Raw genomic sequence first — 5,775 nt, forward strand, 5'->3', positions numbered from 1 at the left:
GGAGGCGGAGCTTGCAGTGAGCTGAGGTCCGGCCACTGCACTCCAGACTGGGCGAGAGAGCGAGACTCCGTCTCAAAAAAAAAAAAAAAAAAAGAAAGACTAGGCCCAGCGCTTTCGCCAGTTCCCTTATATCAGGTATTTTGCTAAGAAACGTTTTCCTGTTACACAAAATTAGAAAACAAATAAAAAGGCCAGGCGCGGTGGCTCACGCCTGTAACACCAGCACTTTGGGAGGCCAAGGTGGGGCCTCATGAGGTCAGGAGATCGAGACCATTCTGGCTAGCACAGTGAAACCCCATCTCCACTAAAAATACCAAAAAAAATTAGCCGGGCGTGGTGGCAGGCACCTGTAGTCCCAGTTACTCGGGAGGCTGAGGCAGAAGAATGACGTGAACCCAGGAGGCCGAGCTTGCAGTGAGTCCAGATCGCGCCACTGCACTCCAGGCTGGGTGACAGAGCCAGACTTCGTCTCAGAAAAAAAAGAAAAGAAAAGAAAAGGAAAGAAAACAAATAAAAACAAGGATGCTGTTTATGTATTTTACCAAAGGTGGAAATACCATTTGTATTCACTAATGGGGAAGGAGAATATACTGGCTCAGTCTCTGCCAATAGGTAATTAAGTCATATTTTGAGATTTAGAGAATATAGGAAATAAAATCACCATGAGAATTATGTCCTATATTTTAGTATTAGAATATTCAGATAGATTATTCATATGTAATTACAAGGAAACTGGGGTAAGAATGCATGTACATTCCCAAGTCTCAGACTATTTTTTAATTTAATGTCTCAAATGCAATTTATACACATATATTTGAAATAAATATATGTTTGAAATAAAACTCCATACTGAATTATTTTAAATATAATAGCTGATATAAAATGAAGCTAAGTTAAATCTCTTCAGTTATCAGAGAGATACCTGGACTGGGTAGGGTGACCCACACCTGTAATCTCAACACTTTCAGAGGCCGAGATTGGAAGATCACTTGAAGCCAGGAGTTCAAGACCAGCCTGGACAACATAAAACACCATCTCTCCAAAAAATGTATTTTAATTTGCTGGGTGTGTTGGTCCACACCTGCAGTCCGAGCTACTCGGGGGGCCTTAGGTGGAAGGATCATTTGAGCCCAGGAGGTAGAGGCTGCAGTAAGCCGTGATTGCACCACTGCACTTCAGCCTGGGAGACAGAGCGAGACAATGTCTACCAAAAAAAAGAAGATATCTGTGATTCCTGGCATGGTGGTGTGCACCTGTACTCCCAGCTACTTAGGAGATTGAGGCAGGAGAATCGCTTGAGCCCAGACATTCTGTGCTACAGTGTGCTTGTGTTATGCAGATTGTATGTCTGCAGTATGCGAATTGGATGTCTGCATTAAGTTTGGCATCAATATGGTGATGTCCCAAGAGCTGGGGACCGCCAGGGTGCCTAAGGAAGAGTGAGTCAGCGCAGGTCAGAAACAAAGCAGATCAAAACTCTCATGCTCATCAGTAGTGGGATCGTGCCTGTGAATAGCCACTGCACTCCAACCTGGGCAACATAGCAAGACTTTGTCTCAAAGAGAGAAAGAAAGAAAAAGGGATCCCTGTACATAATATAATTCTATCAGTGAAAATGGTATTTAAACCAATGAAGACCAAGTGAAAATGTGTTTTTAGAGGAAAATAATGAGTTCTGGGTTTTGCATCAAATGTATAGTCTCCAACAAGCCATTGGCAATAAGGATCTCAGTCTGAGAGGATATCGGTGAGAAGAATTTTACTTGTCTCTTCATGTGTCTATACTGGATGTGGGAGGCAGGGATTACTCAAGTCCCAGTAACAAAAGTACATTCTACGGGAATACTGGTAATTGGCTTTGTGGTACTGGCCCCACTTGGAATGATGGTGAAAATGGCAAGTTCAGGAAATGATGTAGATGGAGGTTGCCTCTGCCATAGTGTTTATACTTTATTCACTTGTTTCCAGTTTCCATCTGTACTTAAGATTTCTTAACTAAAACTATGCTGATTCATTAATTTAGAGAAGAGATATAACCCTTTAACATAGCGTTCACCAACTTTTTTGGTACCAGAGACCGGTTTTGTGGAAGACAGTATTTCCACAGACAAGGAGGGGTGGGTAATGGTTTTGGGATGAAACTGTTCCACCACCGATCATCAGGCATTAGCTATTAGTTAGATTCTCATAAGGAGCTCACAACCTGGATCCCTCAAATGCACAGTTCACAGTAGGGTTTGTGCTCCTGTGACAATCTAACAGGATCTGTTAGCAGCTGATCTGACAGGAGGTGAAGCTCAGGTAGGTAATGCTCGCTGGCCCTCCATTCACCTCCTGCTGGGCGACCCGGTTCCTAACAGGGTTGAGGACGCCAGCTTTAGCACAGTGCCTATGACATAAGAGTGGTTTATTGGATATTGGTTGTCATTAAGACACTAAATGTTCTTAAGAATATCTAATTATCAAAATAATAACACTTAGAAAATCATTAGAAAATATATTGCAATTCTGACTCTAATAATGAGGAAACAAGCAAAGAGTTCAATTGGTTTTGTTAGGGACGAGAGTGACAAAATGAGGTGTGTGGCTCCCTAGAAGTCTCCTCATCTATTGTTAACCCTGGGATAAAAATGACTAAGAGGAAATACGGATGAGTGTTAGCCTAGCTCTTTACTATGGCTAATTCTGCTCTCCTATTTAAAGAAATTTTTCTGCAATTAATTCCATATGTATTGTATGTTATGAAATGGTATTTCCTGTGAAGAAGTGATGAGGGTCAAGAAAAGATATTCAGAAACTGAAGTCCTGCTAGGAGGAGAGAGAGAGTGCAATCCTTTGAGAGACCTCATATGGTCTCCTAAATCAAACAAATTTACTTTGGATGCCACAAAAAATGACCACGAAAGAAAGGCTCCTTTGATTTGAAGGGAGATTCATGTGTGACCCTGAATCATATGCCAATAGTAGCATCATTCCTAGGATAATGCATTGCCTTTCACTTGTGGGTATTATTCCAGCAACAGGTAGTCAAATCAGTTTTGTTCAATTGAATTGATATTTGGAATGACACAGCCTGAGTTGCATGACTATCACATCTTCTCCTCCTATTTAGGTTTGGTTTAAAAACTACAGAGTAAAACAGAGAAAACTAGATTATAAATGCTTCTCAGAAAAAGATCAAACCCAGGGGCATGACCAGTCCCAGCATCTGACTCAAGGTAAGAATGCTCAGTGGGTCCCATTGAGAGTACAATTTTTTTTAGGTGAAAGCAAGTTTATTAGAGAAGTAAATAAACAAAAGAATGGCTATTCCATAGGCAGAGCAGCCTCCCACAATTGAATGAGACCGGCAGGTTCTTCACAAGCAAGCTCGGGGCTTTTTATTTTTTTAATTTTTATTTTTGTATTTTGTTTCGAGACAGAGTCTCACTCTACTGCCTGAAGTGCAGTGGCGTGATCTCAGCTCACTGCAACCTCTGCCTCCTGGATTCAAGTGATTCTCCTGCCTCAGCCTCCCAAGTAGCTGGAACTACAGAGGTGCGCCAGCATGCCCAGCTAATTTTTTGTATTTTTAGTAGAGACGGGGTTTCACCAGTTGGCCAGGCTGGCCTTGAACTCCTGACCTCAAGTGATCCGCTCACCTTGGCCTCCCAAAGTGCAGGACTACAGGCATGAGCCACTGGGCCCAGCCTAGCTCTGGGCTTTTTGGTCCTGCTGCAGAGCAATGACCTCCTCTTCTGCCACCTCGGGGATTCAGAGAGAGCAAATATGGCCAGCATTATCTTCATGGGTTTGTTTTTCTGGTTTGAATATGAAAATTCCCCTAACAGCTTCTATGTTCTCCTTTAGAATACTTACCAAAAGAAGCCTGGCAAAAACAGACATTCATCACATGGACTCAAAAAAAGAAACTAGTGCAAGCCTTTGAGAGGAACCCATTCCCTGATATTGCTACCAGGAAAAAACTGGCTGAACAAACAGGCCTGCAGGAATCAAGAATTCAAGTAAGTTCTATGTCTGTGACCCCAACTATATCCTGCCTGTGATACTGCCCTCTGGAGGTGTTACGGAAAAACTTCGAGCTGTCTTGGGTTATCAAAGTCATCAAGGGGCAATGACGGGGGATGGTAAATGTCTGTCATTGCAAGTCCCATTTTTGTCAAGGAAGAATTTTCAAATCAAATTGCTACACACAGATTTGGAATCACTAGCAGAAACTACCCATTTTGAGAACATTGTTAGATTTTCTACAACCTTGGGAGTGTTGTCATTTTAGCTCAGATAATTCTTTCTTGTGAGGGGCCACCCTGTGCATGGTAGAATATTGGTCAGCATTCCTGGCCTCTACCGTCTAGATACCAGTAAAGCACCTGCCCACCTTCTCTTCCCCTATTTGTGACTGTTTGTGACAAGCAAATAATTCACAGACATAGTCAAATGTTCTCCCGTTGAGGGACAAAATTGGCCCCCACAGAGTATTTTCTTTTACCTAAGTTATAGGGATAGTGATTTAGCATATGTTAAGTGCTCATGACTTAGGAGGCACAGTCATGGGTTTATGACACACAAACTCTCAAATACATTTATTTGTGTTTGTTAGTCATTAATCAGATGAATACACATGCACACAAACTATGAATTCTTATGCACACATCCATGAAGAGGAAAAACATGTCAGCCTGGTCAAGAGATCTTTTTTGCTGATCCATTGTTGCAATTAGAGGGAGAATTCGAGAACACGTGCATTTCTAGTCAGAGATTCAACTCACCTGTACTTAATTGCTGACTGTGTTATAACCTCAGTGTATGTATTTGTGTTTATGTATATATACAAACATACACATTACACACACACATATGCACACACGAACACATGGACTGGAGTTAATTTCACATATAAAATGTATAAGATTTTCTTTTTCTCAAATTCACATAAAAAAGAAAAATAAAAGTAATAAAAATAAATAATAATAAACATATATATACATGGTTTCATATACAGTCATCCCTTAGTATCCATGAGGGATTGGTTCCAGGACCTTCCCCTGAATACCAAACTCCAAGGATGCTCAAGTTCCTCATATAAAATGGTTTCGCATTTGAATATAACCTGTGCACATCTCATGTACTTTAAAACCTCTGTAAATTACCTGTACTACCTAATACAATGTAAATGCAATGTGAATAGTTGTTATACTGTATTTTTCTTTGTATTATTTTATTGTTGCATTGTTTTTTATTTGGGTTTTCTTCCAAATATTTTCAATCCATGGTTGGTTGAATCAGGGTATATAGATAGAACCCATGGATTCAGAGAGCCAACTCTCTCTATAAAATCACCCTGTGATTTGTCCTTAGGTTAATAGCTCCTTTGTTTTACAGAGCATGTGATGCAGAGTTACAATTGCTTATATCTTATGATGTCATGTCTCCCTTTTTCTCACTTAGATGTGGTTTCAGAAACAAAGATCTCTGTACTCCAAGAATTGCAGAAGGGAGCCTATAAATTTATTGGTAGATGACCCAAACGAGAGACCAGCTACAACTGTTGGGTGGCATCCAGTCAACCTGTTCATCCTCACAGACAGCTCTCATTATTTTTCTTCCTCAAATTCTTCCAGCGGGCACCAAACTCTTCTACCTGTTCTTCCTTCAACCCAGGCACCTTGGGATTCCTTCAGGGTCCATGTGAGCCAAGGACCAAATGTCATGATCATGCAGCCCACACAGGCTGTGCAGGAAGTAGAGAACTCTGATCAGCCTCTGATACTTCCG

The sequence above is a fragment of the Colobus angolensis genome, unplaced genomic scaffold (assembly GCF_000951035.1).
Source record: "Colobus angolensis palliatus isolate OR3802 unplaced genomic scaffold, Cang.pa_1.0 Scaffold248, whole genome shotgun sequence".
In the NCBI taxonomy this organism is placed as follows: domain Eukaryota; kingdom Metazoa; phylum Chordata; class Mammalia; order Primates; family Cercopithecidae; genus Colobus; species Colobus angolensis.